General features: G+C 44.0%; 1 protein-coding gene and 1 pseudogene across 1 annotated transcript in view; one reads left to right on the top strand and one right to left on the bottom strand.

Annotated features, from left to right (window-relative positions):
• The window catches only part of LOC139581049 (uncharacterized), a 30309-nt gene extending 26067 nt beyond the window's left edge, over positions 1 to 4242 (top strand). Inside the window, exons 3-8 of the mRNA XM_071410387.1 lie at positions 547 to 652; positions 917 to 1046; positions 1142 to 1268; positions 1405 to 1515; positions 1626 to 1677; positions 2144 to 4242. The gene's annotated coding sequence lies outside the window, so the exon portion shown is untranslated. The remainder of the gene's footprint in view (positions 1 to 546; positions 653 to 916; positions 1047 to 1141; positions 1269 to 1404; positions 1516 to 1625; positions 1678 to 2143) is intronic.
• A 1543-nt stretch (positions 4243 to 5785) lies between these two features.
• Positions 5786 to 10270, bottom strand: LOC139581877 (armadillo repeat-containing protein 7-like; annotated as a pseudogene).

The raw sequence follows: 10270 nt of genomic DNA, 5'->3' as shown, positions 1-10270 counted from the left end.
AGTCATGACCCTACTCAGCCACTCCATCACTACTGGACTTACACCTGTGAGTTGAAAATTTCACCCTCAGAGGGATGGGCTCATGTGGCAGCAGATCAATCATCTAGCAAGCGCGTCAAAGGCTGTTACCGCTGCTGACTCTCCATTGGTCCAGATGCCAAAGTCTTTGTCGTCACTTCACTCAATTTACAAGTTGACCTAGTTAAAACGTGTCAATTTAAAACCAGTTATCAAGAAAAGGTTATCAGGAGGACTCACTCATGGATGTAAACAGTGACACCTCACTGTGCTCCCATGCCCTGGCCTGCTGACTCAGCTGGGCCCGGTGTGTGAACAGCATAGTTCCAGCGCTGACAGGGAACTCTCCACCAGACAGTGGGCACTGGCATACAGACATACTTTTCCATGCCCCCTCAGTCACCTTACCCGACTACCTCTGCAAATAACATCACTTTTGACAGGGTTGTAGATAGTCATGAATAGCGGTGTGGTGATACTGTATGTTTAATTGAGCTCTAACGGTGTGGTTTCTTTTTTGATTGACAGATTGCCCATGGAACTATGGAGAACAGCCCCGTGACATTCTGTGGCTTCCCATTAGACAACTTGGCGAGAAAGTCACACACTTGGATGCATTACCAATAACTTAGAGGTACGTCTCATCCACCTGAGTCATTTATGTGAATATGTTTGAATGTCTTCAACTTAAATATACTTCTTGGATAATAAAAGTTACAGTTTTATTGTCACGTGCAAGAGTACAGTGAAATGCCTTTCTTCCAAGCTATGTCTATTAAGCATGTCTACACATGTACATGTCTTATGCACAAACATAGAACTGCTGCGCGCATGATTTTATTACCTTGTGGTACCTTGAGAGTCACACCCTGTTGTTCTTACCACTGCTGTTTCTCAGGCTAAGGTAGTTGACCCTGGCTCTGGAGACCTCAAGCCTTCTCAGGGGCTACTGGATGATGCTGGAGTACTGGGAAGACCGTTGCCAAGACAGACGAGTGCATCACCAAAGACCACTGGTTTAAGGCTGGGTGAGTGGACATGTCTGGTCCCAGACCCCTCCCAAACACTAATGTCTCTCCTTTAACTAAAGTGTCACACGTGTCCTCCTTACACCAATATGCAGTGACTTTGCCAGTCTCGACAAGTATGGCTACTGAATCAAGGACATGATCATCCAAGGAGGGGAGAACATACACCCAGCTGAGATTGAGCAGTTCCTACACACCCGCCCTAAAGTCCAGGAAACACAGGTTAATTCTGTATCTGTTTGTTTGTATTTGCTTGAACAGAAGCAGAGGGATAGTTTTATAGGGAAATGTTGTCCTTTTGTCAGTGGCTGTAGACTAAGGACAGCTAATGTTGTTTCTTTCTTGCTCTCTCTCTCAGGTGATAGGGATAAAGGGTGGGCGTATGGGAATGGAGGTGTGTGCCTGCATTAAGCTGACGGAGAGCCAGGATTGCAGTGCTGAGGACATCAAAGTTTACTGCAAGGGAAAGGTGAAAGATTTAAATAAAAAGGCCCAGAGACTTCCTCCCGTGGCTAAATCCCCCAAAATGTAATGTTATTCTGTTTCTCTTCTTTCCCATATCAAATTGCTCATTTCAAGATCCCACACTGTGACATTTGTGAAGGGCTACCCACTCGCCGTTTCAGGAAAGGTAATCTCTTAAACCACACACTCTTGCTCAATGCTCATTTTACACGCTCCATATGTTTCTACATAAAACAAGGGAGACACCGACCAAAGTTTGTTTTTGTTTACACAAAAAATTCTGAAGATATATTCAGGAGGTTTAAGTACAATCATCTTTGATGAGCCGTCGATTGCATTACCTCGCCCATTCCTCGTGGCCCTCAGTCTCTCTCGAGGGACACTTTAAAATCCTTTAGAAATGGAAAGCCATTTGAGTAGCCCGGCCCTGCATGTCTCTAGACAGGAGGGAAGTGAGATGAAGCACTCTGCACGCAGCAGTCCTGCTAAACCCATTCAGAGGGCGTCACGTTGGAAGGAGTCACGAACCACCACGACTGTCTGTTCGATCTAAGAACACCCCCCCCCCCGACATTAAACGTGTATTTAATATAAAGAGTTATTCTCTTCTTTCTTTTTAATTCTTCTTTCAGATACAGAATAGTAGACTGCGTGAGCAGACAGAGAAGCTTCTGGCTCTGTGAAGGACTATGAAGGAATGGGAGAAAGTCTAAGGCTTCTACCTCAGATGCAGGTCCTATGTTTTTTGATTCACTCTGCCAAAGCACTTGCTGGAATCAAAGCCAAGCCATTGTGTTGAGCTCAAATGTACCAACATTTTTGCAGAACTTGTTGGACCAATGTTATGTTTTAGCAGGCACAGGTTAACAGGAAAGTGAGGCCATGTACAGCAAAGTGCCTTACACAGCACAGTCAGCTTAACACCGACGGCCAAATGATTTTGTTCTGTTTTTAGGACCAAACCTGATTATCTTGTGACAGCCTTGAAAACCACCTCATCAATCTGTGATTTACAGACTTACAAAAAGCTGCTTTTTACACCAAATAAAGGTTTTACACTTTTTAGCCATGTGACCAAATCTCTAGGGACCAAGAGTTGAGAGTTGAAGGATCTCTACCTGCCTTTTTACAGTGCATTCGGAAAGTATTCAGACCCTTTCACTTTCTCGTAATGCTAATCTTATTCAAAAATTTATTAAAATCATTTTTTTTTCTCTCATCAATCTACACACAATACAACATAATGACAAAGAAAAAAAAGGTTTTTAGAAATGTTAGCAAATGTATAAAAAAAACTTACATTTTTACATTTACATAGGTATTCAGACTCTCTACTCAGTACTTTGTCAAAGAACCATTGGCAGCGATTGCAGCCTCGAGTCTTCTTGGGTATGACGCTACAAGCTTGGCACACCTGTATTTGGGGAGTTTCTCCCATTCTTCTCTGCAGATCCTCTCAAGCTCTGTCAGGTTGGATGGGGAGCATCGCTGCACAGCTATTTTCAGGTCTCTCCAGAGATGTTAGATCAGGCTCTGGCTGAGCCACTCAAGGACATTCATATACTTGTCCCGAAGCCACTCCTACATTGTCTTGGCTGTGTGCTAAGGGTCGTTGTCCTGTTGGAAGGTGAATCTTCACCCCAGTCTGAGGTCCTGAGCTCTCTGGACCAGGATTTCATCAAGGATTTCTCTTTGCTCCGTTCATCTTTCCCTCGATCCTGACTAGTCTCCCAGTCCCTGCCACTGAAAAACATCCCCACAGCACTATGCTTCACCGTACGGATGGTATTGGCCAGGTGATGAGCTGTGCCTGGTTTTCTCCAGACATGACGCTTGGCATTCAGGCCAAAGGGTTTAATCTTGGTTTCGTCAGACCAGAGAATCTTGTTTCTCATGGTCTGAGAGTCCTTTTGGTAACTTTTGGCAAACTCCAAGCGGGCTATCATGTGCCTTTTACTGAGGAGTGGCTTCCTTCTGGCCACCATTTAGGGTTCCTTCTACCATTCCACCATGGCTTCCTTCTACCAGTAAGGCCTGACTGGTGGAGTGCTACAAAAATGGTTGTCCTTCTGGAAGGTTCTCCCATCTCCACAGAGGAACTCTGGAGCTCTGTCAGAGTGACCATCGGGTCCTTGGTCACCTCCCTGACCAAGGCCCTTCTCCCCAATTGCTCAGTTTGGCTGGGCGGCCAGCCCTAGGAAGAATCTTGGTGGTTCCAAACCACTTCCATTTCAGAATAATGGAGGCCACTGTGTTCTTGGGGACCTTCAATGCTGCAGAAATGTTTGGTACTCTTCCCCAGATCTGTGCCTCGATACAATCCTCTCTCTGAGGTCTACAGACAATTCCTTAGACCTCTAGGCTTGTTTTTTTCTCTGACATGCACTGTCAACTGTGGGACCTTATTTTGAGAGGTGTGTGCCTTTCCAAATCATGTCCAATCAATTGAATTTACCACAGGTGGACTCCAATCAAGTTGTACAAACATCTCAAGGATGATCAATGGAAACAGGATGCAGCTGAGCTCAATTTCGAGTCTCACAGCAAAGGGTCTGAATACTTTCTAAAAACCTGTTTTCACTTTGGCATTATGGGGTATTGTGTTTAGACTGAAGAGGATTTTTTTATTTAATCCATTTTAGAATAAGGCTGTAACATAACAAAATGTGGAAAAAGTGAAGGGATCTGAATAGTTTCTTAAAATAAAACATGTACTGAACCATTAAAAGTCGGACGTAGGTGTGTCTGTTTTTATTGGAGGACAAATGTTTTTTGCTCTTCCATTGATCTCAGTGGAAGGTGGACGGCTGTTAAGCCTGTGGAACACCTCTCGGACACACCTATAGAGGCATGCAGACATACAGCTGGTAAGGATTTCCTCTCAGGTTTATTTTTCCATGATACATATGCTCTGCACATGACACTTGTCTGAGCCAGGTCTGCAATTCTTCTGGATGAGAGACCCAGACCCTGCCCTGGAACAGATCAGAGGGCCAAAAGATCACAGGTGCCTTCGAGGCCTGCTGAGGGTTAGTCAAATACTTGAAAATCAAATGGAAAATACATATGGGTATATCTCAGGAATGCATTGAGTTTTACAAATATTGAGATTTGTTTTACTGAATGCAGAGACTTTTCTTTGGGACCATATTGTATGTCAATACTGTATGTCATTGACCAGCATAGTACTGGATCACAGACATGACTGCCGGAGATTTTGGCCCAATATTGACCAGCTTTGGTGATATTGACTGCTCCAAAATATATTTTATGAACACTTTCGACTATGACCAGGCCAACTGGGATGTGGAGCACCAGAACAGCCCAAACCACCCAGTCAGTATGACACGGCAGTATCTGTGATATTCAGACAACCCCCACATTCCATAGGATCAGTAACAAGGCTATTCTTCAGAAGCTGTTTGGGATACATTGTGATTTGTAGATCACTTATTCTGTGCAGTGCCTTGCTTCGTCCAATCCCCTTGAACATGCTGAGTAAATCCAATCAAAGGGACATAATAGCTTATGTCATCTCTAAATCAGCAATGACTACCTGGGATGAAGTGAGTTGACTAAGTCAACTGAGTCTAAAGTCCAAGTTGTCAATAGCTGAGAGCAACAGAGCCAGTTCACTTCACAGCCTTCAATGTGGCAAAGCAAACCAGTGGTACTGTCTCCCTCATGTGGCATTGAAGTGTAAAGCAATTTTAAGTCTTGGAAAGTATGTTTGTTACAAAGTCCTGCATCATCAGTCATTGTGCACACCTATGTGATTCTCTGTTCCTCTCATAAAGAGCATAATATCATTTCAAATATCCAGGCCCCCCGAGTGGCGCTGCGGTCTAAGGCGCTGCATCGCAGTGCTTGAGGCATCACTACAGACCCGGGTTCGATCCCAGGCTTTGTCACAGTCGGCTGTGACCGGGAGACCAATGAGGCGACGCACAATTGGCTCAGCGTCATGCGGGATGTGGGGAGGGTTTGGCCGGCTGGGATTTCCTTGTCCCATTAGGCTCTAATGATTCCTTGTGGCAGGCCAGGTGCCTGCAAGCTGACTTTGGTCGCCAGCTGGACGGTGTTTCCTCCGACACATTGGTGCGGCTGGCTTCCGGGTTAAGTGAGTTGTGTGTCAAGAAGCAGTGCGGCTTGGCAGGGTCGTGTTTCGGAGGACGCATGGCACTCGACCTTCGCCTCTTCCGAGTGGGAAGGGGAGTTGCAGCGATGGACAAGACTGTAACTATGAATTGTATATCATGAAAAAGACATCTGATCTAGCTATCATGTCTCCAAACTAGCCTAGTCCTTAGGAAGGGGGATCCCAGTGCTGTAGGATAGTGTCCCTGCATAGGTGCCTCTGCCCTGGCCACCTGCTCCTTAGTGCAGCAGTCCTGGAGGAACACAGAGGCCAAGTTACGCAGGCGTGGGCTATGGGAGATGGAGAAGAACAGCATGCATTGTAGCAGTGCGGCGTTGGTGGTTTGGGAGCGTGAGGCGGTCATGGTAAGGTTCATGTTGATAGCACAGTTTCCTCACGCCGGCTTAATAGACAACCCTTTACATAAGGGATGGCTTCCCTTTGTAGGATCTGGCCACTGTACTCCCGATCGGGTTACATAGACCCCTAGAAATACACAGAATTATTGAGTGATGGAGAGCAGTGGCGGTCGGTGCCGTTTAAGATGAGGGAGGATGATACATTTTTTTATGAGCATGGCCTTATTTCTATTACAGCATATTGGATTCAACCAGCTCAATGTAACATCGATAGGTTTCGGCTACTACATGATACTCAAATTTTCTCCATACCCATCATGAAGTTGCTACAACCTAGCATATGAATAAAAGTTTACAACATAGGTGCACAGGTCAAGATACATTTTTGTAATCAAGGTGACACACATTGACACATTCAATTCCGCCTTGCACACTCTCGCCTGCATCTAGCTGATCTAGCGTGTAATCATTAGTCCAACAGTTGCAAACGAGAGTTTTTATTGGACAAATTCAGGTATGTTTAGCCCCGTTTCGTTTGCTCCTGTTTAAGAAACATTTTTCAACAGAATCGACGAAAGGAATACACCCCTGATCACACGCAAACACAGTTCACTTTCATAGTAGCGAGATCGTTGTATAATTCCTTCTTGCATCTATGCGCTCTCCTCCCCTTTTGAACATCTGGACTAAGGTATGTAGATACATTTGAAGTCGGAAGTTTACATACACTTAGGTTGCAGTCAATAAAACTCATTTTTCAACCACTCCACAAATTTTCTGTTAACAAACTATAGTTTTGGCAAGTCAGTTAGGACATCTACTTTGTGCATGACACAAGTAATTTTTCCAACAATTGTTTACAGACAGATTATTTCACTTATAATTCACTGTATCACAATTCCAGTAGGTCAGAAGTTAACATACACTAAGTTGACTGTGCCTTTAAACAGGTTGGAAAATTCCAGAAAAGGATGTCATGGCTTTAGAAGCTTCTGATAGGCTAATTGACATAATTTGAGTCACTTGGAGGTGTACCTGTGGATGTATTTCAAAGCCTACCTTCAAACGCAGTGCCTCTTTGCTTGACATCATGGGAAAATCAAAAGAAATCAGCCAAGACCTCAGAAAACAAACTGTTGACCTCCACAAGTCTGGTTCATCCTTGGGAGCAATTTCAAAATGCCTGAAGGTACCACGTTGATCTGTACAAACAATAGTACGCAAGTATAAACACCATGGGACCACGCAGCCGTCATACCGCTCAGGAGGAGACACGTTCTGTATCCTAGAGATGAACGTACTTTGGTGGGAAAAGTGCAAATCAATCCCAGAACAACATCAAAGGAACTTGTGAAGATGCTGGAGGAAATAGGTACAAAAGTATCTATATCCACAGTAAAACGAGTCCTATATCGACATAACCTGAAAGGCCGCTCAGCAAGGAAGAAGCCACTCGTCCAAAACCGCCATAAAAAAGCCAGACTACGGTTTGCAACTGCACATGGGGACAAAGATCGTACTTTTTGGAGAAATGTCCTCTTGTCTGATGAAACAAAAATAGAGCTGTTTGACCATAATGACCATCGTTATGTTTGGAGGAAAAAGGGGGAGGCTTGCAAGCCGAAGAATACCATCCCAACCGTGAAGCACGGGGGTGGCAGCATCATGTTGTGGGGGTGCTTGCTGCAGGAGGGACTGGTGCACTTCACAAAATAGATGGCATCATGATGCTGGAAAATTATGTGGATATATTGAAGCAACATCTCAAGACATCAGTCAGGAAGTTAAAGCTTGGTCGCAAATGGGTCTTCCAAATGGACAATGATCCCAAGCATACTTCCAAAGTTGTGGCAAAATGGCTTAAGGACAACAAAGTCAAGGTATTGGAGTGGCCATCACAAAGCCCTGACCTCAAACCTATAGAACATTTGTGGGCAGAACTGAAAAGGTGTGTGCGAGCAAGGAGACCTACAAACCTGACTCAGTTACACCAGCTCTGTCAGGAGGAATGGGACAAAATTCACCCAACTTATTGTGGGAAGCTTGTGGGAAGCTTGTGGACAGCTATCCGAAACGTTTGACCCAAGTTAAACAATTTAAAGGCAACGCTACCAAATACTAATTGTACAGTGGGGCAAAAAAGTATTTAGTCAGCCACCAATTGTGCAAGTTCTCCCACTTAAAAAGATGAGAGAGGCCTGTAATTTTCATCATAGGTACACTTCAATTATGACAAAAAAATAAAAATCCAGAAAATCACATTGTAGGATTTTTTATGAATTTATTTGCAAATTATGGTGGAAAATAAGTATTTGGTCAATAACAAAAGTTTATCTCAATACTTTGTTATATACCCTTTGTTGGCAATGACAGAGGTCAAACGTTTTCTGTAAGTCTTCACAAGGTTTTCACACACTGTCGCTGGTATTTTGGCCCATTCCTCCATGCAGATCTCCTCTAGAGCAGTGATGTTTTGGGGCTGTTGCTGGGCAACACGGACTTTCAACTCCCTCCAAAGATTTTCTATGGGGTTGAGATCTGGAGACTGGCTAGGCCACTCCAGGACCTTGAAATGCTTCTTACGAAGCCACTCCTTCGTTGCCCGGGCGGTGTGTTTGGGATCATTGTCATGCTGAAAGACCCAGCCACGTTTCATCTTCAATGCCCTTGCTGATGGAAGGAGGTTTTCACTCAAAATCTCACGATACATGGCCCCATTCATTCTTTCCTTTACACGGATCAGTCGTCCTGGTCCCTTTGCAGAAAAACAGCCCCAAAGCATAATGTTTCCACCCCCATGCTTCACAGTAGGTATGGTGTTATTTGGATGCAACTCAGCATTCTTTGTCCTCCAAACACGACGAGTTGAGTTTTTACCAAAAAGTTATATTTTGGTTTCATCTGACCATATGACATTCTCCCAATCTTCTTCTGGATCATCCAAATGCTCTCTAGCAAACTTCAGACGGGCCTGGACATGTACTGGCTTAAGCAGGGGGACACGTCTGGCACTGCAGGATTTGAGTCCCTGGTGGCGTAGTGTGTTACTGATGGTAGGCTTTGTTACTTTGGTCACAGCTCTCTGCAGGTCATTCACTAGGTGTGGTTCTGGGATTTTTGCTCACCGTTCTTGTGATCATTTTGACCCCACGGGGTGAGATCTTGCGTGGAGCCCCAGATCGAGGGAGATTATCGGTGGTCTTGTATGTCTTCCATTTCCTAATAATTGCTCCCACAGTTGATTTCTTCAAACCAAGCTGCTTACCTATTGCAGATTCAGTCTTCCCAGCCTGGTGCAGGTCTACAATTTTGTTTCTGGTGTCCTTTGACAGCTCTTTGGTCTTGGCCATAGTGGAGTTTGGAGTGTGACTGTTTGAGGTTGTGGACAGGTGTATTTTATACTGATAACAAGTTCAAACAGGTGCCATTAATACAGGTAACGAGTGGAGGACAGAGGAGCCTCTTAAAGAAGAAGTTACAGGTCTGTGAGAGCCAGAAATCTTGCTTGTTTGTAGGTGACCAAATACTTATTTTCCACCATAATTTGCAAATAAATTCATTAAAAATCCTACAATGTGATTTTCTGGATTTTTTTTCCTCATTTTGTCTGTCATAGTTGAAGTGTACCTATGATGAAGGCCTCTCATCTTTTTAAGTGGGAGAACTTGCACAATTGGTGGCTGACTAAATACTTTTTTGCCCCACTGTATGTAAACTTCTGACCCGGAATGTGATGAAAGAAATAAAATCTGAAATAAATAATTATCTCTGCTATTATTCTGACATTTCACATTCTTAAAAGAAAGTGGTGATCCTAACTGACCTATGGCAGGGATTTGTTACTAGGATTAAATATCAGGAATTGTGAAAAACTGAGTTTAAATGTATTTGGCTAAGGTGTATGTAAACTTCCGACTTCAACTGTATGTATCATTTAAACATTCTCTCTCTATATATATATATATCACAACAAGTGTCACTTGTGCCATACTCAGCCATTCTCATTCTCCTCTGTGAGCATGTCCAAGAAGAGTTCAGTCACCTGAAGGGTTCTCAGGTCCTCCAGATTCCTCGGATTGTAGGCAAAGTTGGCGAAGTTTGCCAACACATGCTCTTTCTTGTAGTTACATCAATATTTACACATTCTATTAACCACATGGCCGCCTGCATAACCAAGCTGGAAACGTACCGTCACTGTCTGTGTCCCGAAACTCAGTGAACCGATCAAATCTCGTCACAGAACGTCCTTTTGCCAACATCAT

Source organism: Salvelinus alpinus, chromosome 7 (genome assembly GCF_045679555.1).
Source record: "Salvelinus alpinus chromosome 7, SLU_Salpinus.1, whole genome shotgun sequence".
Classification (NCBI taxonomy): Eukaryota; Metazoa; Chordata; class Actinopteri; order Salmoniformes; family Salmonidae; genus Salvelinus; species Salvelinus alpinus.
Note: the sequence above shows the minus strand (reverse complement) of the source record. Positions and strands in the feature narration are given on the sequence as shown.